We start from the raw sequence: 27,477 nt of genomic DNA on the forward strand, positions 1-27,477 counted from the left end.
GGCAGGCTCTAGATGCAAAGTAAGCTCAGTTCCAGAAAAATACCCAAGTGTGTATACAGGAACCTTGCAGGCTCAGCGTCCTCTATAGAATTAACATTCAAAAATTTCTACGGTTTCTCAAAAACTGAAGTGGCATGATGGGGGAGACCATTTGTGTTTCATACCAAGACCAGAAACACAGACAAATAACATTGGCTATTTAGAAATTAAATATCTGGTTAAAAAAATAAAAATACAAAATTAGCATGTTTGAGATCCAAAGACAAACTACAAAACTGGGCAGGGGGGCTATTTCCAATATGGTGACAAGAGCTAAATACACGTCCCTACAGAAAGTGTGGACTGGTCAACAGTGGGAAAATAAAAAAAACTGGCCAACAGAAACGGGAAGGAAGCACCTACAGGCCAGTCAGAACAAGTTAACGCTGGTCATTTATCATGTTCAAGTGTCCTACTTTACCCAGATGTTTGAAAAATCAAAATGTATAAAGAATGGCACTCTGACTTTTATAATTAATTTGGTAAAGAATAAAGCCTATACTGGTATTTTTAAAGGGTATGGAGAGAAACACGTGCTGTTCTGTGGCTGGAGGACCATCGCGGGTCCCCATGAGGAGGCGGGCTGGGCAGAGCCAAGGTGCTCCATGAGGACCCCATTACTATCCCTGTTTCACAGGTGAGGCTACATCAGTAGTCATGAGTGTAGAATTTGCACCAAGGTTACTTGCTCCAGTTTCCATGCTTCTAGGCACAACAGCCTGTGGCTTGTGTACATACAGACGGTTTCATAAAGGCAAGCTTTTTATAAGACTTATTCAAATCCTTTACATCCTGGACAAAAAGCTGCGGCTCTTGTCAGGCAGCTTCTCTCAGAGCCGTAGCTCTGTGGGCACTGATGTCACCGCCCCTTCCTGCCCCTTCAGGCCCAGAAATGGCAAGGACCCCCCCACTGTCCATAGCCCTTGGGTGCTTGGTCATCCTTTCTTGGTTTCCTCACCTCCTCCCAAGCCTCTGAAAATAGTTCATCATTAAACATTAAATGTTCTCCAATGAACCACCTGAATGCTTCACACAGGAATCTTGACCACTACACTTCCCTTGAGTCTTCAGAAATGGTTTTTGCCTTGAATTATATTTTTTTCTGATGCCACCATTATCATACATGCTTTTGTTCAGTCATCAGTATTACCTGTCAGTATTTATCGTTCAATAAATAATTTTATCCATCCATGTTTGTTTTACATTAAATTAGTAAATCAATATAGCCATATTCTCCCTCCAAGGAAACAAATTTCTTAGCACCATTTTTGTATTATCTTCTTGTATACCCCTAACATCCTATATATCGATGTTTGGAACCTTAGCTTGATCTTGGTATATAATTTTTTAACTCAACACTTATTTACATTTAACAATAGCTTTCACTAATGGCTCTGTTCACTGCTGCTTTATGACTTACACAATTTCTTTCTGGACTTATTTCCTTCCACATTTTTATTCTATGATTTCTCTAATGTAATATATAATTCAAATAATTCTATAACTCTGTCCTATTATTCATTCTATAAGGACCTGTACATGGTAAAGTTTGGAAAGTTTTTATTTGTGAAAACTTACCTCATTCTCACTTTTGATAGTTTGGCTGGGTATAGGATCCTAGGTCCAGAGTCACTTGGTCTTAGCACTTTGGAAACAGTATTTAATTAACCTCTTGCTTCCACGTTTGCTGCTGAGAACTGTGATTTTATCAGCATCTCTTTCCTCATAAGTGGTGCTCTTCTCCTGATAATCAATAGCACTCTTCCTTCATCCTTTCACAGTTGACATGTCACTGGAGTGTAATTATGATTTGTTTGTTCCATGGTGGCTTGCTCTGATGCACACTTGGTGTGATCTTTCTATATGAAGATTAATTTCTTTCTTCAGTTTTAAAAATCTTTAACATTTATTATGTTGATTAATGAACCCTCAGTATCACCAAAGAAAATCTATTTTTGACACTTATAGTGGGATTCAGCCAGAAATAGCCAAGACAACTTTCACAAGAATACAGTTGGAGAACTTACACTATCAGATTTTAAGACCTACTATAAAGCTATAGCATAAATAATTCAGCATGGTTTTATGCAGGAGTAGACAACTAGATCCATAAACAGAGCCATTCATGATTTTCAGCTAAGTTGACAATGATTCACTATATAAGTGAAATACTTTTCAACAAATGGTGCTGGAGCACACGGATGTCCATATTAAAAATAAAGATATAACCCACATGTCACACCATACACAAAATTAGTTTGAAATGGGTCACAGACCTAATTTCAAAGACAAAATAATAAAGCTTCCAAAAGAAAAAAAACAGAATGTTTATTTTTACTTTTGATAAAGGTATTGTGGTTCTGTAAAATATTAAATCAGAGGAAGCTAGATAAAGTGTATACATGAATTCTCTGCACTTATTTTTTGCAATTTTTCTGTAAATCTAAAATTAGTTTAAATTAAAAAGTTAAAAAAATAGGGCATAACTTTATAACTTTGGGATAGGCAAAAATTACTTAAGTAATAAACAAAAGTTACTAACCAAAAAAGAAAAGACTGATATTTTTGACACCATTAAAATTAAGAACTGTTCATCAGAAGACACCGTAAAGAGAATGAAGACATTCTCCTTATGTTTGTAATACATGTATACAGCCAAGGATATGTATGCAGAATACACAAAGAACTCCTACAAATCAATATGAGAAAGACATACAGCCTAATTTAGAAATGGGTTTGACTTCACAAAGAGAATATGCAACTGGTCAGCAGGCATAAAAAATGTGTTCCGCATCATTAGTCATCAGGGAAATGCAATTTAAGCCAAAATAAGATACCATTCCACACCTCCTGGAATGGCTCACATCAAAAATACTGATTATCCAGTACTGACAAGCATGTGGAAGAATGGGAATCCTCTAAAGTTGGTGGTGGGACTTTAAATTGGAATAGTGCTTTAGAAAACTGTTTGCCAATACTGTGTAATCCAGAAGCTACACTCATAGGTTTATATCTGAAAAAAATGACTGTATGAGTCCACAAAAAATATGTATAAGAATGTTTTTAGCAACTTTATTCACAAAAGGTAAAATGAGAAACTGAAATATCAACCAACAATAAAATGTATAAATAAATTGTGACATGTTCATACAATAGAAGGATATGCAACAATAAAAATAGACGTACTATTGCTACATGTACAAGAAGGATGAATCTCACTGACATCACGTTGAGCTAAAGAATAGTCAGACGTAAAGGAGTTCATTCCACATGGTCTCAGTTATGTGATATTCAAGACAAGGAAAAAGTTACCATAGTGATAGGAGTGAGAGTAGAAGTTGCCTTCAAAGTGGGGTAGAGTGGACTGGTGGAAAGGAGCACATGGGACCTTCTGGGGGCTGTGGATAATTTATATCTTAATCTGAGCTGTGGTTCCATGTGTGCCTACGTATGTAAAAATTCATTGACATAATGAGATCCCAGAGAGGGGGGGAGAACAAAAAAGAGCAGAAAGAATATTTGAAGAAACAATGGCTGAAAACAAATTTGATGAAAAACAATCTCTATGTCCATGAAGCTTAATAAACTCCAAGTAGGATAAATTCAAAGAGATCCACACCTGGACAGATTTTAATCAAACTATGGAAAACCGAAACCAAAGACAAAATCTTGAAAGCGGCACAAGAGGAGCAACTCATCACGCATGTACAAGGGATCCTCAGTGAGATTAACATAAATCTTGGAGACAGCAGGATGCGGGATTCAAAGTTCTGGAGGGAGAAAGGACTGTCAACCAAGAATTCTATATCCAGCAAAACTATCCTTCCAAAATAAAGAATAAATTAACACATGCCCAGATAAACAAAAACAAAGGACTCATTGGCAGTGGGGGGTGTCCTTCAGGCTGATATGAGACAGTAACTTGAATGCACATGAAGAAATAAGGAGCACCATATACATAGCAAGTATATAAAAGACCGTATGAATTTTTTTTTTGTTTTTTTTTGGGCTGTGTTGGGTCTTTGTTGCTACGCACAGGCTTTCTCTGGTTGCGGTGAGCAGGGGCTACTCTTTGTTGCGGTGTGTGGGCTTCTCATTGCAGTGGCTTCTCTTGTTGCGGAGCATGGGCTCTGGGCATGCGGGATTCAGTAGTTGTGGCATGCGGGCTCTAGAGCGCAGGCTCAGTAGCTGTGGCACACGGGGTTATTAGTTGCTCTGCAGCACGTGGGATCTTCCCAGACCAGGGCTCAAACCTGTGTCCCCTGCACTGGCAGGTGGATTCTTAACCACTGCACCACCAGGGAAGCCCCTGAATGTATTTTTTGTTTGTAGCTCTTTTTCTCTCCTATCCAATTTCAAAGACAACTTCAGGGCAGGGGAGCTGGGCAGGTAGCCAAGAGGGCAAGGAAGGAGGGGGCACCCTTGTGAGGGACATGTGGGGAGGGAACAGCTATGGCGGCTTAACCTCTGAGCAAAGGGGAGATGGAGGGAGGGACCAGCAGCCCTCTATCCAGGGCAGACTGACCCCCTTCTCCTGAGGCAACAGGATCCCCCACCCAACCCATCAGACAAAATCTGCTCGTCACCTGTCAGAGTCACCTGCAGTCCTGGGATGTCCCTCTCTGGCTCTGTGCCTAGAAAGATTGGCCTTAAATGTTCCAGGGCAGCACGGCGGCACTGCTGGGGCGCTGGGGCTCCAAGTAGCAAGGGCATCCCCACAGCACTGTTGCTCTCACCTAGGTATGTAGGGGCCCAGACTCCCCAGGCGGGGGAGGCGGAGGAGTGCGGATGGGGAGGGCGGGGCTTGGACCAGGTGGGCCTCTGAGGAGAGTGTAGCATTCCTGTCAAATGGCCCACATCCCCATGACTCCATCGTAGGAGAGAAGTTGGTTGGATTGATCCAGTTATCTGTTTAACATCCCAGAAACCAAGTTACTGACAGAGCTGTGTTGAGTGCTAGCAAGGAGAGGGGCCGGGTGTGCAGTTGACCTGGTTATCAGAGGAGGGAAAGATGATGGAGGGGCTTGGAGCTGGTCTGGAGGGGGAGAGAGAGTCAGCGCCGCTGGGGGAAGGAGTCGGGGAGCGGGGGACTTGTAGGCAGAGAAAGCCCAGCTCCAGGGCTCCAGGGCTCCAGGGGGGAGCAGACCCCCTCCAGGCGCCCACAGGGCCAGAGGCAGAGCCGGAAGCCAGGGGGTGTGGGGGAGATGGAGCTGGACCAGCAAGCAACTGGCTTCCCAGGCCCTCTGGCGGTCTCTGCCCCACCCTCAGCCCCTACAAGGAGCAGCGGAACGGTTGTAGAAGGGGTGTGACATGCTTAGCAGGCAGCGGTCAGACCTGAATTTACACAATTTGGGGGCAACTCCCTTAAAAATCATTCAGGATAAAGAAGATGTGGCACATATATACAATGGAATATTACTCAGCCATAAAAAGAAATGAAATGGAGATATTTGTAATGAGGTGGATGGAGTTAGAGTCTGTCATACAGAGTGAAGTAAGTCAGAAAGAGAAAAACAAATACAGTATGCTAACACATATATACGGAATCTAAGGAAAAAAAAAAAAGGCCATGAAGAACCTAGTGGCAAGACGGGAATAAAGACACAGACCTACTAGAGAATGGACTTGAGGATATGGGGAGGGGGTGGGGTGAGATGTGACAGGGTAAGAGAGTGTCATGGACATATATACACTACCAAATGTAAAATAGATAAGTAGTGGGAAGCAGCCACATAGCACAGGGAGATCAGCTCGGTGCTTTGTGACCACCTAGAGGGGTGGGATGGGGAGGGTGGGAGGGAGGGAGATGCAAGAGGGAAGAGAAATGGGAACATATTGTATATGTATAACTGATTCACTTTGTTATAAAGCAGAAGCTAACACACCATTGTAAGGCAATTATACTTCAATAAAGATGTTTAAAAAAAAAAAAATCATTCAAATTTAGGAATGTAAAATTGCTAGGCCGCTCAACCCTAGCCCGCCCTGGGAAGGAGCTCTGCCCTGACCTATGACCCCATCTCATGCCGACTCCCGGGAGGTAGGTGTTGTAGTGAGACCCGCCCCTCCCCGACTAAATCAGTGGGATCCAGGGGACAACGCGGTGACACACGTGGGCTGTCACTACTGTAAGATTAATTCTTAAAACATGTATTTTCACAGCTCTCTCATGTCCAAAATGCCCCAAAGGAAGCAAGTGCAGAGCTGGGGGCTGCGAGGTCACAGAGGGAGCGGCAGCCACTCCCCGAGGGTCCGCGCGGTGTGGAGACAGACCAGCGGGAGAGGCGGGGGCCAATCCCCCAGCCCCGCGCGAGAACTTGGGCTGGCGCTGGGACCCCTCTCACGGTGCCCCCATTTCAGAAACGGGTCGCAGCTTTTGGCCCCGACAACCTTGGACGGCACGCCCGCCCGCGGATGCGTGCAGGTGCTCAGACCAGTCATGCCAAAGGGACCCTTTCCCCCTTTCCCGCTGGCTTTTCTCCTTGATCTGTCCCTTGCTGACAGGGGTGTGTGGTTAAATCCCTCATTACAGCGGGATTTTATTTATATATGTTGAAGCTGCTTTTTTAGACCAATAGAGGTGATTTATTCTTGGTGGAATGTGCTTTATATCAAAATTAAGTACACTGCTTTGTCTCTTTTAACACTTTTACCCTCGATTATATTTCCCACATAATTTTGTTACATCTTTGTTTCTGTCAACATTTGTCTTCCATATCTTTTGTGTTATTGTCTCTTCCCCATTTCTCTTCTATTGCATTTTAGGTGCATCTCTTGTAAATAAAGCATAGCTGGATCCTGCGGCTTCATCCAATTCGAGAGTCTCTGCCTCTTAATAAAGAAATACCCATTTACACTTATTCTTCCCAGTTTTTTGGTTTTTTCTATTTGCTATGATTTTTACTGTTTTTCGCATTCTGACATTCACTGGGTCATTTAATTCATTTCGCCTTGAAAGTTACACCTTTTATTTCTGCTCTTCTAGTCATTACCCTTAAACTGTTAACACATACACACACATTATTCAAATTCTGGTGCTAACTAACATCTGTATTCTTCATCCCAAAATACATTACAAATCTCTCAGATCCTTTCATTCTCTGAGTGACGCCAGGCCCCCCCGCCCCCAGACCCAATGTTATCATTGGAAACTTCCATCTAACTAGGAATGTCTTGCTCTCTTGTTTTAATTGATACTACTCGATAACATCTTGAAGATTTCCGATGCTCCCCCCATTTCAATGTGATCTGCTTGGGAGAGCTATGAAGCTGGTCCCATTCCTCCTCCCAGCTCTACCGTTACTTTGCTTTATATGTTTTCCAGTTTGTTATTGCACATACTGAGGGCTACACTGGTGTTTTCTCTGTGGTTGTTCCTTTTATCGGCGTGAAATGCACAGCTCAGCGATGAGTTTCTACTTGCACCTCCAGGCCCTTCTTTTCTGCCCCACTTGGTGCCCCAGAGGCTGGCCTCAATGGACTGCATCCCCGGAACCCCACCCTCTCTGGGTTCCAGGAGACCAGAGGGCAGGAGGGGAGTGAGCTCAGGTCTGGGCCCCCTCCCAGCCCCTCCCCTCCTGCAGGGCTGCGGGCTGGCGGCAGCCACTGGCCCTCCTGCAGCCCCGCTGCCGGGTCCTGGGAGCGCAGCCTCTCCCCCTGCTCTGCAGGCCCAGGCTGGCCCCTGCCGCGGTGCTCACCCCTCCTGCTGGCTCCTTCAGCCCCGCCGACACCTCTGTAAATAAATTCTTATTTCGCTAGTTGCTCTTTTGTTAACCTTTCAAGTGTTTCCTCCTGCAACAGAACTGATCCGTTTTCTTTGAGGCTTTAAAACAGTCTCTGCCTCGTACTGCGTTGTCCTGTATTATTACTGCTACACCCTCCTTCCTGCGTTGGTGTTTACCTGTCAGTCTTGACCTTTCGATAGAAAGTTTAACCCATTCTCGTTCACTGAGTCAATGCCACGGTTCTCCCCCAGCAGAGACCATCTTCTTGGCGTCACTCCGCCCCGTCTGCTCTTCTCACACGTCCCAGGACTGTCTTTAATCAACGCTTCTCCCCGCTCACCACGGCTTCCTCCTGGATGTCGTGTCACCCTGGATGCGGCTCCACAACTTGTCCTGTAAGGCCTGCTCGTCTCGTGGTCGTTGTCAGTGGACAGCGTGGCCGCTGGGCTCCTGCGCCTCAGCACGTGGAGCCCATTCTTCGTCCTTGACTCCATATTTGCGCTCTCGCCTGACTCCCTCACTACAGACGATCCCACTTCGGCGGTGGCTTTAGGGTGAGTCTTTGTCATTGATGTAGTGAAATCCCGGCACCGCGTGTCTGCTGTTTGTTTCTGTTGGTCTGCTTTTCAAGGGGGTGCTCAGTCTTATTTTTTGAAAATGTAGCTTCCTGTCTGGTCCTTCTTTTCTTCCCTTTGGGTGGGAATCCCTGCTGGGCAGATATTCAAACTTCCAGGTTGAGCGTCCCCTAACTGTTCCGTCATACTTTCCATCTCTTATCCCTTTGTGCCGCGTTGCCCTGCAATGCGCCCCGTCTGTTAGTCCTTCACGTGAAGCAGCACATATTTCATCTCCCGTTTCCACAGCCCTCCGTCTTTATGTGCGAGGTATCGTCCTTATCGCCTGGTGGCATTAGTGACAGTGTCTGGCTGGTTGTTAGTGACAGAAGTTCCTGGATTAGTCTGTAACCTCCTCCTGGGTGTGGGTGCACCCTGTGCGCAGCCGCCTTGGCTCCCCCCAGCGTCTCCGGCCCCCCGGGCTCCTCTGCTCTGGCAACAACCCTGTAATCCCACTACTCTGTGCGTTCGGGAGACTCCTCCAAGTTCAGGACCATGAAGTCCCCGGCTTGTTTGCAAGGGGGACCGTGCTTTCTCTCTTCAACTGTGGAACACTCTCGTTGCCCTCACGGATTTAGCACAGGCAGGAGTGACCTGAGCCTTCCCTGGTCTTCGTCCTGAACGAGGACTAGGTCCCCTGCTTTTAAGTTTCTTTATAAAAGTCATTTAAAGTTTTACTCGTTGCTATTTTAAGCTTTCTGTTGCTATTGTGAATGGGACATTTTCCCATAGCATCACTGTCACGTGTCGGGTTCTCCGGGAAGCCAACTCCTGGGACCGATGCCACGGAAGGTGGAAGAGAGGGGCAGGCGGCAGCGCTGGGCAGAGGGAGCGAGCAGCGGGGCTGGCCCCGTGGCTGTGACCCCCGTCCCCCTCGGTCATTGGATGTGTGTCGCCTTGAGAAAATGTGTCCCTGGTGGGGAAGGCTCTCGGCCCCGGGCCATCCCTGAGGGGCTCTCTGCTGACCGTGCTCCCAGCAGACGGAGCACCAGTCTTCTGTGAAGGGGGCTCAGGGGCACATAACTAGCTACTTACGCTGACAGGGAAGCTGTTCACCTGTGTACCTTACGGACGCCCCTTAAACTGCGGTGAATTTACTGTTGATTCCGGCGGATGTACTTGTGCACATTAGTGATGATTCTGTCTGCTTGTTTACAACACTTTGCCTCTTATTTCAGTTTCTTGTGTTAATGCATTAGCCAGAATTTACCCCAAAATAAATGCTTGTGAAAACGGTCATACGTAGGTGGGGGGGGGGGTGATGTTGGGGAAATGGGTGAAGGTGGCCGAAAGGTACAGACTTCCAATTAAAAAATAAATGTGTGCTGGGGATGTGATGTACAGCCTGGTGACTATAGTTAATAATGCTGTATTGCCGATTTGACATTTTTTTGCATCTATGTAAGGTGATGGATGTTCACTAGACTTATCGTGGTGATCATTCTGCAATATATACAAGTGTTGAATCATTATGTTGTACACCTGAAAATAATACAATGTTTTATGTCAATTATGCTTCAATAAAATAATAAATAAGTAAAAATGAAAGTAAACGGTTATAACTGAGAGCCCCATTTTGCTCGATTGCCCAGAAAATCTCGAGTGCTATTAGTTGTTGCCTTGAACTGCCTCTCCTCTTCGTACTAGAGAAAGCCCCTTGTAAGCCACACAGAGTACAGTGAACAGCCTGACAGCTGGTACCCGGTTAGCAGACTGCTCTGCTCTCCTCGGATGTGTCTCATGGGCACCGTCCACTGTGGCCAACGAAGTATTCTTCCCGTTGAAATCTTCCCAGTGACCCCGTGAACGCCTGCTGACCGGCTCCTTGTCCTCTGGTCTCAAGCTGTGCGTGTCGTGGTCCATCTAGAATTTTTCCTGGGCCGACTTCCTCCAGCCCCTCCAATCTGCCCTTTGGAAGGTGGGAAGCACGTGGCCCATCCCGATCCTGGTGGCCCCTCTGTGTCCTCGCTGTTGGGAAGGCAGGAAGAACATGGGACCTGGGAGAGGTCGTTCCGAGCCCACGATTGGGGATCGGAGGTCCTGGGATCTGTTCTGCTCTCTCCCCATCTCAGTCCCCACGTCTGGGACCCAGGTAGGCCCCTCCTCCCCGGCCGAGGGTAACTCCCCCCCAGGGAGGGGAGTCAGAGCCGGAGCAGACCTGGCACCCGCTGGCAGGCAGAGCCCGGCCTCCGAGCTGTGTGTCCCCAGGCTCCTGACTCCGCCTCTCCCCGGGACCCTCTCCCGTTTCAGAAGGACCTGCTTCTCCATCTCCCCCGGGACTCAGATCGTGTCTCCCCAGTAACACTCGCTGACTGTTTCTTCCTGCTCAGAGCTGGCTGTGGCCTCGCGTCTGCAGACCCGGCATTGAATCAGGCATCACGTCATGAGGACGTCAGGTCCCTTTGAATTCTCTTCCAATCCTACTTGTCGCATCCCTCAGAAAGGCTCGGCTTCCCTCGAGGCTGTCTCTACCACCTAGCACGCGTTGCTCTCCCTTCTGTCAGAGAGAGCGCAGGCATCGGGCCCAGGGCCTTGGCAGGAGCTGGTTGCTATTGCAGGTGTTCCTGGCGTTTGGTTTACGCTTACCTTCCAGTGGCAGCAAGTGGTACTAGCTTTCCAGTGTATTGTGTGGATCCACACGCACATATGTTCAAGTTTTTTAAAAGTGCATGAGATTGGAGAGACTGTATGAAGTAAATAAAAGCACAGGTGGTCTGACACCATGACCAAGTACACGCTGACGGATGTTTGGGCGCCTCCCAGAGCCCCAGGAGACCCTGCTGACATTTCACCGGTGGATCGGGTCTCATGGCCACCCCCAGCTGTAAGGGGGCCTGGAAAAGGGGTGCTTTCCCAGCTGTGCGGAGAAACACACAGGCACCCCTCCCAAAACAAGGAAGAAGAGGGGAACGCACAGGGACCAGACGGCTAAGGGCATCTGTGTGGCACCCACTCTGCCGATGAAGCACTGAGGCCCCAAGATGGAAAGCACCTCGTGGGGGAACCGGGATTCTAAGCGGAGCTGCCCGATCAATGCAGGGCTGGCAATTCCCCAGCCCATCAGCCTCTTTCTCACTCTCTGAGGCCCAGAAACATCCAAGGAAGAAGAATTTACATCCATTCATTCATACATCCAGGACCCCTGCTGTCCCTGAGCTGCACAAGGGCTTGTGCTGGGCACTGAGACCTGCCCCCTAACTGCCCCGTCCAGGGGGTGAGATGACCTGGCGCCTGCGTGTGGCCTGGAGGCCACTCGAGGCCCTGGCCCTGCCCACAGGCTGGGGTCTGGCGGGTCCGGCTGGACCGGCCGCCAAGGAGCAGCAGACAGCAGTGGGAGGGGGTTGGACACTCCAGCTCTGAGTGCGGAGGTGTCTCCCCGAGAGCATTACCTCACTCAATCCTCAAAGTAGCCCTGCCCTTCCACCCGCAGACGGAGAAACCGAGGCGCAGAGAGCCTAGAGATTGGCTGAGGTTACACAGCCTAGAAGTCTTGGCCCCAGGCAGCAGCCCCAAGGCCACGCCCCACCGCCTGCCCGGCCTGCCTGGGTCTGCCGAAGGGTGGAGGTAGTGAGGCGCCTGTCGCTGGCGGCGTGCAAGCGGGCAGCCCCCAGCAGGGGCCGGTCCCGAGCAGGAAAAGAGGCAGCGTGACGGCGGCGGCCTGGAGGGCGCGTGACCCGGGGGAGGGGGGCTGCAGCAGCAGGCCAGTGGTTTATGTCTTAATTAAACAGAGAGGAGTTCAGCTGATGCGTAGCTGCTGGCCATGCCGGCCTCCTGGCTCCCTAAGCTGTGAGTCACGCACACAGCCCCGGTGCCCAGGGCCACTAACAGGTCTGCAGCGCTGATCGCCCTCCACGCCCACTTAGCGGGGCTCTGTGAAGTCTCTTGCCTCCCGGGGACTGGGCTGAATCGCTTTTCCCTCCGAGCGCCGTCCCATAAACCCCCCACAGGGGCGCGACCCGCTTGGAGGCGCCACACTCAGGCCCCTCCCACGGTTCCCCGTGGTGGGGGCAGCTGCCGCGGGGGAGGGGCCCCTCTTGAGCGGGTGCGGCATCGGGCCACGGAGGCGTCTCGCAGGCGCTGCCTCAGCCACCCTCGCTGCCCTGGGGCTGGTCCTTCCCCTGCCGCAGAGACGGGCAGCTGGGGCCCAGACGGGCAGCTGGGCCACGAAGCCGGGAAGCCGAGAGTCCACGCCCGCTCCCCGCGGGGCCCCAGGACCCGACTCCCGCGGAAGGATTCACACACCACGACTCAGCCGCCAGCAGTATCTGTGGAGCCCCGGCTGCGCGCCAGGCACGATTTAGGGGCTGGGGCTGCGGTCGTGAAGGAGAGGGACACAGTCCCCCCGCAGCTGACAAACCTGAGGATGAGGAAGCCAAGGAAGTACCAGGGTGACTACAGGTGTGGCCACTGTCGTCATAGGCAGGAGGCGACTACGGGAGCCCCTGGGGCGGCTCTCTCGGAGGGGTGGCCAGAGGGGCCTCAGCAAAGAGGGGACCCTTGGACCAAACCTGCAGGAGGCACAGGGCGCTCACGGAAAACGTGTCTGCGCCCCGGGAACAGCAAGGGCAAAGGTTCTACACCCCGGGAAAGAGGCCGCGAGGCTGGAGCAGAGTGGACCAGGGCAGGCCAACAGAGGTGGGTCCCCAGAGAAGGGAACTTTGCCCTCATTCCAAGTGCCAGCCGACAGCAGACGCACCGCGAACACCCGCAAATGGGCTCCCTGAGCTCGGCCGCCGCCCTGGGCACCTTCTCACTTCCTGGCCGCCAGAGCCCCGTCCCCGCTCTACCCCTCTGCCTCTTCGCGTCCACAGCCGGGCTTGGCCCAAGCCCCAGGAAACCTCCCTTCCCAGAGCCTCCCACGAAAGCCCCTCCGAGTGGCCAGAGGGCACCCTTCCTGCCCGCTCGCTGCAGGGGTCCTGTGGCCCCACTGCAGACACCGAGCCAGCAAGCGGGCAGCCTCTTCCCCCAGGGCCTCCCCGCCTCCCCACACAGCCCAGGGCCTGACATCCGGCCGGTGCCTGGGAGCCACCGGTGTGGGCGCAGCGTCTCTCAGGACAGGACTGGGCCTGGCCATGGCACCAGAAGTGGGGGCGGCCCTCTCTGGGCTTGACCTGATGCTGCTTCTCTGCCTGGACGGGAAGACCCTCACGTCCGCACCCACAGGGAAGGACGGGGCCTCCTGAAGGCCGCGTGGTGAGCGAGGCACTGCCCTCCAGGGGAGAGCCTGCTGGGAGGGAGGTGTTTGGCCAACAGCCTGCAGCTCCAGAGCCGTCAGGATCCAGTGCCGCTTCACCTGGAGGCTGAGCACCGAGCCCAGCAGGTGCTGGAGCCGCTCCTGCCCGACCCAGGGCTCCCCCGCGGGCAGTCTGGGCTCTGGGGCTCTGCGCCGAGCTGCCCCCTGGCCACGTTGTCTCCGAGCTGCACTGCGGTCCGAGGCTCCTCCTCCCAGTCCTGCCCAGCCCTTCCCAGGTGTCAGCCCTGCACCGGCTAAGGCTCTGCTCCTGCTCCCCCATCTCCCTGTGAGCCTCTCACACGCCTCCTTCCATCTCCACGTCTGCTCCTTGGAGGCCAGAACTGACGGGCTCCCGGACCCTGGCTGGACAAGCTCGGCTCTCCGGCTCAGCTCAGTGACACCCCCTCCTGTGCCCTGTGCCCGCCCCTGCTGTCCAGGAGGGACTAACAGCGCAGCCCACCCCCACAGCGTGGCCGCCCACACTGACGGCCGGGAGGGCCTCCCTGGCAGAGTGCCTGGCTGCCCCCAGCCTGTGAACAGGAAGGTGATCTCATCCTGTTGTGGTAACTATGGAAACAGGGCCAGAGCAGCTATGGCTCGCACAGTATGAGGTGCCTCAGTTCCTGCACCTAGGCAGGAACTGACCCCCAGCTCTGCAGTCTGGCAGGGACGCCCCCATGGGGGTGTCCCCAGCATTGCCCAGAGGGATGGAGGAGATGCCGTCAGCTCCTCCCAAACCCCCCCAAGTTGCAGGTCCGGTACCCCCAGGGGTGGGTTTTAAATCCCCAAGTGGGGCTTCCCTGGTGGCGTAGTGGTTAAGAATCCACCTGCCAATGCAGGGGACACGGGTTCGAGCCCTGGTCCGGGAAGATCCCACATGCCGCGGAGCAACTAAGCCCATGCGCCACAACTACTGAGTCTGCACTCTAGAGCCCTCGAGCCACAACTACTGAGCCCGTGTGCCACAACTACTGAAGCCCGCGTGCCTAGAGCCCGTGCTCCGCAACAAGAGAAGCCACCGCAATGAGAAGCCCATGCACTGCAACAAAGAGTAGCCCCCACTCACCGCAACTAGAGAAAGCCCACGTGCAGCAACAAAGACCCAACAGAGCCAAAAATAATAAATAAATAAATTTTAAAATAAAGTAAAATAAAATCTCCAAGTGCAAGCATGCACTCAGCACCTAGTAAGTGCAGGCATTTCACCTGGGTGACAGGTCACATATTGTCTCTTCTTACACATAGGCTCAGAGAGGCTAAGACACTTGTCCAAAGACACACAGCTGGAATTCAGACCACATCCCCTGACTTCAGGTCCAGGGCTCTGGGGACCATGGGTAGCTGAAAGAGTCACGTTGGTGTCTGATGGGCCTGGGTGTGAAGAGATCCCAGCATTGCCAGAGATCAGCACACACTCCAACAGTGACTGAAAGAGTGGGGCGCTGGCTCCAAATGGAGATCTGGCTAGAGAAAGAATTCAGAGCCTTGAAACAGACCCCCTCGGGTACAGGAGGGCTCTCGTTCACAGAACTGTCAAGACTGAACAATGCACGGTCTTGAAAAGTAATTTACAAAATGATGCTGAGATACCTGGAGATCAATTCTGGAAAAAAAAGAATCTATGCTTTACACCACAGACTCAATATAGGTAAATTAAAGATCTGACTGTATGCAACCCAATCATAGTTCAACTCTGGCAGATATTTGGAGGTATTAACACCTGACTTGGAATCAAAGAAATTAAAGAAGAAATAATAGAATTAATAATGTGAACGTTAACGCTTTCTGGACATCAGAAATTTTAAAAAGATTAGGAGACATTTGCATGAAAGGGGTACAGGGTCGATATCATCTGTGGGTTACAAGTATTTGTCCAAACAACAGATCCCATGGCTAAATGTGCACAGGGCCAGGGTCCAGGAGAACATGCAATGAGAGGCTGATTGGGGGAGCTGGAAATGAAATGATGACACTTTACACCTATTGAATTAGAGCAAGTTGAAAACAGAAATAAGTGCTGGCATGGCCACGAGCCAGGGTGCGCCCCGCCCCCCTGCAACCCACCCCCACGCCCGTGCTCACAGCCCGTAAACTGCACGTCCTCCTGAAGCGCGGTTTGACGGCGCATGTCCAGAGCCCAGAGAAGTGTCAAGCCCTGGATCCGTAATCCCAGCCCTGCGGATGCACCCTCAGGAAACAATGCAAGAGCAGAGGAAAAGCCATGAACAAGAATATACTGGCTGAAGCACTTTTCAGCATTTTCTTATAGAAAATGTCAAACCCACACAAAAGCAGAGAGAATAGGATAATGAGCCCATGTGTCATCCCCCAGCTTCAACACTTATCAGCTCACAGACAACATTGTTTCATGTCCCCCACCACACACGCACACACGCTGGCACACACACTGGTGCACACACACGTACACGTGCACACACACTTTTTTTTTGTATTGTAGGGTGAATCCCAGACACCATTTCACTTTGTCTGTAAATACTTCAATTTGCATCCCTAGCAAATAAGGATTTTTAAAAATCTAATCATGATATCATATCCAATAATAATTGTTTAGTATCTTTTTATTCATTGCCCGTGTTCAAATTTTTCCATATGTTTTAGATAACTTTAGAATCAGTTTGTCGGAAGCAGGATGCAAACAAGGGAAAGGCATTGCGTTTGGTCGCTGTGCTTTTGTCTCTTTTATTCTGTAATGGCTCCCCCCTTCCTTCTTCACTGAGGCATTTAAAATAACGCCCCCCAGATGGGAAGCCATCAACAGGCCCAGGGCCAGGGCCACTTAGGCAGCGTGTGGTGCATCTGCCTGGGCGCCCAGGGCCCCTGCCGTCCGGGCAGCAGTGGCTGAATATAACCGGGAGCAGCTGGCCACCGGCTCCTGCCCAGCCTGGCGGCCGTCTTGCCCAGCTCTGCCACCCGCGGTGACTTGGCTGCTGGACTTGGCTGTGCCCTTAGCCACCCGCCCTCGGACCTGGCAGCGCAGCCTGGCCCTTCACTCGTGGCATGTTTGGACCTGGTCATATTTCTGGACGTCCCTCCTTGGCTGTGGCTGACCTGCCGGACCCAGCAGCTGTAGGTAAGAAGCACCACGCTGCTGCCCTCTGTGACAGCACTCAGCCCTCTGGGAGAGGTCTGCACGGGCGCTCATGGAAGGTCACCACCCTACCCTGCCATGGCCACACCAGGCCCACGCCCACACCCACGCCCACGCATGCTGTGTTTGCAGTGGAGGAAAATGGAAATGCCCACTGAACGAATACATAGAAGTGTGCGTTCTGATGTGGACGCGACTGCAGCCGTGTACTCTCCTTTTGATTCAGAGGAACGACGCATCCCCCCATCCTTCGATTCTCAGCCAAGTCCACCTGTTAGAGATGGGGACTGGCCTCGGTTGCTTGGTTGCCATGGGAACGCTCTCCCACCAGGGAAACGGACAGGTACGGTGTGTGCGGGGAGGGTGGGCTCAACCCCATGAGCCTTTCTCTTCCAGCCTGGAAAGCCAAGGAAAGCAGCCAGTTGGTGAGGGGGCAGGCTGCCCAGGGTGCCCTGATCTCAGTGGCTGTTTTAAATGTAGGTTTTATTATTATTCAGGGGCCAACGGATCATAATGATTGCCATTGAAAAGATAACTTGTTACACTCACAGACCAACGGATCATAATGATTGCCATTGAAAAGATAACTTGTTACACTCACAGACCAACGGATCATAATGATTGCCATTGAAAAGATAACTTGTTACACTCACAGACCCCAAGAGGAGGGGGCACATCATGCCACGGGGGCCACACAGAGAAGCACCAGGGTTGGTCAGGGGGCTGGGGTGCAGGGAGCGTGGGCACAGCCTCTACTGAGGTTTTCCCAGGAAGGAACAGGTGAGGCAGGTGAGCAGGCTTGGGAGTGGCTGGCTTGAATAATTCCAGGCCTCTGGGCCCAGAGCTGTCCCGAGTTGTCTGGCACCTGGCCATGGTGAGGGGTGATCAGGGCAGGGCGATAGTGGCCCTGTGTGTAAGAGCCCCGTGGAGGAGGTGGGATGTGTGAGCTCTGGATGGGATGATTTGTATGGAAAAAGCACGTTCCGGGATGAGTCATCTGTCCCTAGGAATTGGCCTCCCTGGGAGGGGCGGTCCCTCCAGAGTCGGCACAGCCCCAAGATGCCAGAACATCAGAAAGTAAAAGGCACAGTTAATACGGGGACTTGTGCCAAAACCTTGAGTCTTCCTTCACCTCTGTCCCTCCCTCTCCCCCTTCACCCATCTGCTCTCATCTCTGACTCATCCACTCCTCTCCCCACGGCCCCCAGCCTGTGCCCAGCGTCCTCAGCTCTCCCCCGACAACAGCCCCCGTGTCCCCCACCCCCACCCACCATCACTCACGGCCCGGGGGCCTCGCTGTCCCCCCGGGGCTCCTCTGCAGTTGGCTTGGCCACCCCACCCCCATGACCAGTGGACCCTTTCTCCACCCCCCTGAAGCCAGGCGGGCTCCAGGACCGCTCTGGCCCATGGGATGTGGCAGAAGTGATGCTGGACGTGGCCCCTGGAACCCCTGTGCACTGCTGGTGGGGATGTAAAATGGTACAGCTTCGGAAAATGGTACGAAGGGTCTTCAAACCCAGCAGTTCCACTTCCGGATGTTTACCCAAAGGAACTGAAAGCAGGGACTCAGATATACTTGTATGACCACATTCATTGCAGCATTATTCACAAAAAGGTGGAAGCAACCCAAGTGTCCATCAACAGGTAAATGAATAAGCAAAGCACGGTCTATACAGACGATGGAATATTATTCAGACTTAAAAGAAAATTCTGACATAGGGTAAAACATGGATGAACCTTGAGGACATTATGCTCAGTGAAATAAGCCGGTCATGAAAGGACAAATACTGTGTGATCAACTTACAGGAGGGCCCTAGAGGAGTCACATCCACAGAGACAGAAAGTAGATGGTGGGGCCGGGGCTAGGGGGAGATGGGGAGTGAGTGTTGATGGGGACAGGGTTTCAGTTTCACAAAGTAGAAAGAGTTATGGGGATGGATGGTGGTGATGGTTACACAACAATGTGAATGTACTTACTACCACTGAACTGTACACTTAAAAATGGTTAAGATGGTAAATTTTACGTTATGTATATTCTACCACAGTAAAAAATGCAAAAAAATAATGTTGCTTGCTCAGCGAGCTCTTCCACACTACCGTGCCTAGACTCTGTCCTTTTATCCAGACCTTTGTAACCATTTACTGGGCACACACTCTGCACCAGGCACTGTGTCACACGAGGGGGCTAAAATGCACAAGGCCCCTGCTCTGGGCGGACATTCCGAGGAGGGAGACAGGCACCAGGCTCTGCAGACGCCCCGAGGCCACTGGGAACCAGCCTGCCCGGGTGTGTCCTTGCTGCACCTTTCACAAGCTGTGCGCCCCACCTCCCCACCTGAACACGGAGCTGACAGCACCTTCTCCGGAGTTAAACGAGACCCTACCTAGTCCCACCTTCTCTGCTGAGCTAGTCATCCGGACAGATGCGCTGCGCTTGACGCGCTGGCTAAACACCCAGTGCATCGGCCTCATCCTCTCCCTCCTACAGGGTTAAGTCCTGTATCTCTCCAGCCTCGTTGCCCAACTGCAGGGATGGGGCCGGGCCGGAGCGTCGCACAGGTGAGTGCTGCCGGGCTCTCTGGGTAGACAGGAAGGAACCAGGGCTCCGCCCCAGCAGATGTGGGGCTTTGAGGGCAGAACTGAGGCGCAGAGAACAAGCCCCCTCCTGTCCCCAGCTTGTGCTTCTGCACCAGGAAGCAAAGCAGAAGCCACAGAAGTCATCCCTGTCAGTGCTGCCTGTGCTTAATGAAGCCAGAAATAAAAATGAAAGACACCGCCGGCTCCGGAAGGGGGGCAGGAGAGGGACCAGCCCTCAGGGGGTGAGGGAGGTGGGCGCAGGGGAGAGGAGACCCCTCCTCAGGGCACGGGACCTGCCGGGATGCAGTGGGTTCAGTCAGCTTAGGACATTCCCACAACTCGGGGTCAAGAGGATTCTTCCAGGGAGGGAGAGGGTGGGCCAGGGTGGGGGCCAGTTGCTCATAATTCCTGCAACAATTTGAAGTTTTAACTGCTTTACTTTGATAAAAATGTCAAAGGTTTTAAAATATTTTAGCAACTCACGATAAAGGAAGGTTGAAGGATTTAGTTTGGAGTTTTACATCTACGGAGCCCTGTCTCCCACCTGGACCCTCACCTCCTTTCTCACTCACCCCTTAGGAGTCCCAGGTGAGGGAGCAGGCTGAGGCTAGGAAGGAACCAGCTGGGACTGGACCCAGGCAGGAAGGGAGGCCGTGCTTACCCGGGAAGGGGCCCGGCGGTTCCCGTGATGCCAGCCCCAAGGGGCAGGGCCTCATGTCTCGTCCCCATGGTCCCCAGCCCTCAGAGCAGCGCATGGGTGTGTAGCAGGACAAGTGGAGCAGAGGGTCGCCCATCTGAACCCTGCTGTGTTCAGGGCCCGTCCAGTCCTCCGCAGGGACGAACGTACTGACCCCGCCAGCCTGCCACACGCTTCCTGCTCCCCACCTTCTCCCACGCCTGCCGTCAGGGCCACACCACTTACTGCCGTGATTACAGGCTGTCTTCCCAAGTTTCCTCTGTGAAAGCCATGCCCTCCCTGTCTTCAGGACAGGATGCTCCTCTCCTCTGCTCTTGTGCCTGGCGCAAAGCACGAGGCCAGGACTCGGAATGGACTTGTCGACAGTGCAAGGGCATCCTCGAGGGCCCCAGGGCCACTCAACAGGTCAGCGGCTCGACTGTGGGGTTAGCACCTGTCAGTGAGGTCTCTGCCCAGCTGCAGGACTGGGAATTTTCAGCCCCGTGGAATGGACAGCTCCACGGCGGCTGCCCACGATGCGTCCCACCCCCCGCGTCCCACCCCCCGCGTCCCACCCCCAGTCCAGGCCTGCGCAGGGGTCAGCTCGTCAGAGAGAAGGACCAGGCCCCTAGCAAGGGAAACCAAGATAAAGAAAACCCAGGTTTGGGCTTCTCTGATGGCACAGTGGTTAAGAATCCACCTGCCAATGCAGGGGACACGGGTTCAAGCCCTCGTCCGGGAAGATCCCAATCCCACAAGCCGCGGAGCAACTAAGCCTGTGCGCCACAACTTTTGAGCCTGTGAGCCACAACTACAGAAGCCCGTGCACCTAGAGCCCGTGCTCTGCAATGAGAAGCCGCTGCAATGAGAAGCCCATGCATTGCAATGAAGAGTAGCCCCCGCTCGCTGCAACTGGGGAAAGCCTGCGCGCAGCAACGAAGATCCAACGCAGCCAAAAATAACTAACTAAATAAATAAATAAAATAAGTAAATTTATAAAAAAAAAAAAAAAAAAGAAAACCCAGGCCATGTTAACTCCACTCTCAAACAGCTGTGTACAACAGAGATAGAATTTTCTAGCAGCCACATTAAAAAATGGAACAGGTGAAATTAGTTTTAATAATATACATATATTGAAAATATTATCATCTTAACATATAGTTAGCACAAGAATTACTAATGAGCTATATACTACTTTCTCTTTTTTTTTTTGTACCATGTCTTCAAAATCTGGTGCGTCTCTTACACTGACGGCACATCCCAGTTCAGACAAGACATGTATCAAGACATGTATCAGTGGCGGGGGCAGTGGCTGGAGTGGGCAGCAGATGGAGGTCAGCAGGCCGGGTCAGTAGGGTCTCATGGGCCAGGGAGGGACTCCTGGCTCCATTGTGAATGAGACGGGAAACCACGGGCGGGTCCTGCGCAGAGGACACTGCGGCTGCTGAGTGGCCGGTCACCGGGGGGCAGCGTCCTCTGCGCCAGCACCGGGCCCCATGGCCTGGGAGGTCTGCTGGGTGACTCCCAGGACAGTGGGATCTAGTCTGTGCTTTCTAAGTAAATGGATGCCTCTTTATAGCTAACAGACACGCACGGTAAGCATTCAAGCTGCAGTGATTACGACTACAGCAAATATTTACTGAGGAGCAGCTAAGTGCTTTGCCAACATTGTTTCACGCAGTCCTGGGAACAGCCCTGCTCTTATTCCCACTTCACGGATGAGGGGAGGGTGGGGAAGAGCCTCGCCCAGGCTGCCGCAGCTGGGACGTGCTGAGCCCCGGTGGACGGCCCACCTCCCCCGTGAGTCTCTCCTGGGGGACCACCTCTGTGCGCAGGACGGCACGCCCGCACCCTTCTCTGGGTCTGTCCCACGAGAAGGCAGACTGGCATTCACACCAGTCCACCCCCAACCTTGCAAGTGAGAAAACCGGGGTTCAGACAGAAAGGCTACCCGCCCAGGGTGCAGAGCGGGGTCTGGGGGCCGGCCCTGGCAGCCCCCACTTCCCCAGCAGTGCGCTGAGTGGCCAGCCTCCCTCCGCCTCCCACCACAGCCAGCTGCAGCCTCCCAGCCCCCTCCCCCTCCCCTGCCTCCAGTTCATTTTTTCCTTTTAGGGCATTAAGCACAGAAGTATTAAAAGGGATTGTTCAGGCCGGTTAATTAGCTCAGAAGAGGCCTCCGCGGCAGCCCAGGTCACAGCCGTCCACCTCTCTTTATTAGCCGAATTGATGCAGACAGCAGGGCCCAGATGGGAATAAATTGAATCTGATGGCAAAGAGGCTCTTGTGCGAGCTATTCACAGGAGAGAGCAGGCCTCACACTTTACTCGCCAGCTTTTTTATAAACCCCCTCCGGCTGCTGCCGCTTGCTCCCAGACGCCCACTCTTGGAGCCCCCGTCGGGGGAACAGCTGGTCCCAGCAGAGCCCCACCTGTGCCCTGAAGTCCAGCCTTGGGTTGCAGGGCAGCCCCAATCTCTGAGGGACACGCTATCCGGGAGGGGGGAGGCCCCACCACAAGGCCAGAGTTCCTGGATGGCCCACCCCCCCGCCCCACCCCAACTAAGGCTGCAGAGACCCAGAGCCCGGGGGCCAGTGTTCCCTGCCCATGGGGGAGGGGCCCAGCTTTGGCACCTGCCCCTCACCTTGTCCTGCCAGCACCGTGCTCAGGACGCATCTCGGTCCCCACCTCCGTGATGGGCGGTAGAACTAGGGCTCTAAGGGCAAGAGGCTTGTCCAGGTGGCACAGCCGGGAAGGGCGGAGCAGGGAACCAAACGCAGCCGCTGACCTGTGCTTTGGGCCTGCCTCTTCCCTAACAGCCTGGGCGGGGGGAGCGGTCACCCCACGCTGCGGAGGGAAAAGCGCAGAGCGGGCCTTTCAGCACCTTGGACAGGGCTGGGCCTGGCGCCGCAGCGGAGACTCTGCCAAGCCCAGCAGAACCAGGCTGTCTGGGGGACAGGCAGCCAGCGGAGGAGAGCGGCCCACCCCACTCACGTACACACTGCTCCGGCCACGTCCACCTCCTTGCTCTTCTGGAATGTGCCGGCAGGCTCCTGCCTCGGGGCCTTGGTTCTGCTGGTCCCTCTTCCCAAGGGCTTTGCCCGGCTGGCTCCTCCTTGTCACTCAGGTCTCAGCCCTTTGTCACCTCCTATGAGAAGCCCTCCCTGACTGCCCGAGAGAAGACACACAGTCCACACTGGCTGCTGACACACTCTCCTGCTGACCTTCCCCGAGTTCTCTCTGGAACAGTCTCACCCCAGAAGGCGGGCCCCCGTCTGCCTGTTCTCGGCCATGTGCCCGGGCCTGGCAGTAGCCAGGTGGTAGTAGCCACAGTGTGAATGTCGAGCGTGTGGGTCTACTTCCACGTGCAAACCCTGAAGGGATTTAACCCACTGAATGAACACAGGGCCTCGGGAGACAGGTCCTGCTGCCGCTCTATGGACCGGGGAGCGAGGGCTCCGCAAGGGCCATGATGTCCCCAGTGCCTCTCAGCCAGCTGTCAGCCCAGAACCTGTGCCCTGGCCCCTGCTCTGCCCTCCCCCAGCTCAGACCTTCACAGGCCTGATGGCCAAAGGGGACTTCAGGCAGATGGCCTAAGAAAACATTCCCGAGATCCCAGAAAAGTTCAAGAGGGCAAACCAAGGAGTTTTATGCCGCCTGGGAAAATGGATGGTTCTCCGTGATTCACAGCAGGGAATCCGACTCCGGCCTCCCCAGTCCCTCCTCTCGCCTCTTCATGCTAATCCCCCAACCCTTTGCTGTTACTGGAAGGCATCTTGCCCTCCACGTGCCGTTCCCTCAGCCTGTGCCTTCCTCCCTTTTTTTATACCAGTGAACTCCTACTCAACCTTCAAGGCCCAACTCCACCTACCCGCAGTCATCCCACCCCTTCTCCCCCGAACGCAGACTCTGCCTTCCACAGTGGGGCTGGAACATGCTGGATATTCATTTCCCAGCCTCTGTGGCAGCTGAGGGGGACACAGGCTAGTCCTGGGGGTGGAGACCTCTGGCACGCATGCCCTCCCCATAAAAGAGCCTCAAGGGAAGGCGTGCCCCTGCACCCCGCCTACGGTTCTCAGTCGGGCACAGATGCACCTAAGTGCTGTGCTGACAGCGCCTGTGACTGTCCCACACACCTCAGCGTGAGCCACCTGCCCCCGCCCACTCATCCCCACAGACGCCGACATGGGGGCGCTGCCCAGTGGTGGGCACTGCAAGGGAAGCTGTGCAACCTCAGAAACCGCCAGGCATCGACGCTGTGCTGTGCACCGGGCCGGGGGTTAACTGCTCACACACTCAGCTTGCACGGGTCTCGCTCGTCCCTGAGAAGCATTTCCTCGGAGCGTTTACAAACCACTTGGAAACCGGTGACAAAGAACCCGCTCCCCACATTTTCCAACCAGCTTCCCACAGAAGTCAGAGGCAAGGACACGGGGCTGGGAGGCTTTCTGCTCCCCCAGGAGGGGCGGCGGCTGCCCGGAGGACAAGAGCGTCCTGATTGCCTCAATGGGGGCTGCATTTTGGATGATGGTTTGGTTGAGACAGAAGAAAGGAGCTTGCCCGGTTCAGCTACGGAGGAGGGGCAGAACCATAGCAGGAGGCAAACAGGGGCCACTGAGCTGGGCCCAGGACACCTGCCCCCACTGGATCTCATCACAGCCACTTTCTACAGGACGTGGCCCATCCTCAGCGCCAGGCTGCTCTGATCAAACTCAGCAAGTACATCAGCACATGTCTGAACCCCCGCGTGTATCAGGAAGGGGGAGCCGCGAGGGGGTGGGGGAGGGGAAGCCAGGAGAGCACGGAACTGGGGGGGGGTGCCTTCGTCCCTCTGGCGGAGGGAACACTGGGGAACCACTTAGTACCCCGCACTGTTCTCATCCCCGTGACCCTGAAACTCATTCCCACACCCCAGACAGTTATGTGCCCCAGAAAACGTGTGTGAGGATGCTCCGAGCAGCCTTGTTCTTGAACAGAAAAAGATTCCTGGACGCGATCCATACGTCTACTCACAACAGAGCAGACAAGGACACGGGGCACATTCAAACGATGGGATTCCACACGACGCTGAGAATGACTGGTCTTTGGGTACACACGTCGTTGTGAATGACTCTCAGAAACAATGTCATCCAAGAGAACCAAGGCACAGAAGAGTACACAGGTCCAATTCCATTTACATAAAGTTAAAAAAAAAAAAGCAGCCAGAAAGCTAAACAATACGCTGTCTGGGTGTTCACACGGGGGTAAGCTGCACGGTGCCCGGAGGGGGTTAACGCAAACTTGACAACGGTCGTCATGGTTTGGGGGGTGGCAGGTGTGATGGGGAGGGCACACGGAGGCCCCCAAAATCTGGAAACGTTCTGTTCATTACAGGCTCATTTACTGATCTACATCACACACATACATTTTACACACTTTTGAACGTGTGACATGCTCCACAATAAAATTTTTTTAAGACAAAAATGTAAAATCTGGGGGCGGTTTAAGGAAGAGTCAACGGCAGAGAAGCGGAGACGAGACCCGCCAGGCAGACACACACACGCAGACACAGCTGGCAGCCGGAGCAGCGGAGCCAGGCCCGGCCCTCTTCTCCCGCCCCTCTGCCCACCGTCTCCCAAGCCGCTGCCCAGTGTGCCAGGCCAGGCGTCCCCAGCTACCCCCGCCATGACGCGGTGGCTGCGACCCTGCGTCTGGCCCCAAGCCCCACAGTCACCGCCCCCTCCCCTGCTGCTGCCGCAGCCTGCTCCCTGCCAGGGCCCTGTGCGAGCTCCTGCTGTGCCCTGCACCTTCTCCAGCGTGACACCCTTAACTGTGGGTGCCCACCCTGGCCGGGCCAGCACTCCACTCACACCCAGCCAGCATCCCAGCGATGGCACACTCAGCAGTATGGAAGGAACGCCTTCTGCCTTCCTCACAGCACTTTGCCGATGGCTGGTGTCACCAGAAGATGAAACAGCTCTCCCGGGAGCCCTAGCAAGTTACTGGCGGTGCTTCTGAAGCCACACGACCCACAGACAACGCACCTGGACGGGGGCCTGGGGCCTCCCACGGTGCCCTCTTCAGAGTCACAACCCCCGCAAGGAGGGGAGTCTTCAGAAGACCAGGCTGAAGGCGGGAGGCCCAGAGCCGCCCCCCACGCTCCGCCAGCCACCCCTTGGCCCCCAGAGCCTGGGTCACTCGCTACTGCCCTCTCCTGGCCAGTGCCTGTCCACGGCCCCCAGGCTGCAGGCAGAGGGGCCAGGTTGGCGAGGTCTGGGTCACAGTCACGTGGGGACGTGTGACATGAGTGTGGCCCAGCCAGCCTCGGGCTGCCTCTGCTCTGCGCCAGACCAGCATGTGGCCCACACGGGGACCCAGGGGACAGGCAGGAGGAGAACACCCTCAGGGAGGGGCAGCCGCCAGCCCACGTCATCCCGACTCCACACGGCCTGAAGCTCCTGTCAAGGGGCCCCTGCAGGCTGCTCAGCCCCCCATCCCAGGATGCCCTGGTCAAGGGGCCACTGGGGATTGGCCGCTGGGAGGACGGCCCCTCTCAGCGTTCAGGGCCTGTGCTGCCACGCTGGACTCGACCGTGTGTGACAGAGCCCGTGCCCTCTCAGGGGTTGACCCCCACCACCCTCCCTCTCCAGGGCCGGGGGCGGCAGCTTCAGGGCAGAATCTGGGGCCTTCTCCCTCTTGCCTGCTTCTGTGAGGAACTGCCCAGCACCCGGTGACCCCGACACTTGAAAAATTACCGAAGTACAACAGGCTTAAGTCCACAGATCTGAAGGCATTGCTCGAATAGAAACGTTACATGTGTGTCACCCTCGTCACTGCCGCCCGGACCAACACTTAAAGACAACACTTCTGTGCCCTGTTTGCTCCAGGCATCACTCCCGCCACTGACTTACCTGCCCCGCGGCGCCATGTGGATGGAGTCACCCCGTGTGCTCTTCCGTAGGTGCGTCATCTTCTGTCTGAGATTCCTCTGGGTCGCGTGGAGCCGCAACTCACTCTGTCATTGCTGTGTAGACACCATGGCACCCTGTGTAGACACCATCACATTATTAGATCACAATGATCTTCTCCTTTTGTCGTTTTTGAACATCTGGGTTGCTTCCACTGGGGGGCTATTATGAGTAATGCTGCTAAGAATAACACTGTCCATGTTATTTTGGTGAAAAAAACCCACCCATGGGCACAGTCCTACGGGTAGATACCCATATACGTAATTTTACAAGAAACGGTCAGTTTTCCAAAGTGGCCACACGATTTCACACTGTCACCAACCATGAAAGAGCTCCGGTCACTCCTCATTCTCGCCAGTACCTGTCATTCCTTGTTTTTAGGGACTGAGATGTAATTCACATACCGTACAATTCACCCTTAGGAAGTATACAGTTCCACGGTTTTCAGAATATTCACAACGTTGCGCAATCACCACCATCACCATCACCACGGCAAACATTTCCATCTCCTTCCAGAAGGAACCCTGCCCAACCCTCCCACCCCCCAGCAGTGACACCAGTT

This window comes from Balaenoptera physalus (genome assembly GCF_965194825.1).
Source record: "Balaenoptera physalus genome assembly, chromosome: 11".
Classification (NCBI taxonomy): Eukaryota; Metazoa; Chordata; class Mammalia; order Artiodactyla; family Balaenopteridae; genus Balaenoptera; species Balaenoptera physalus.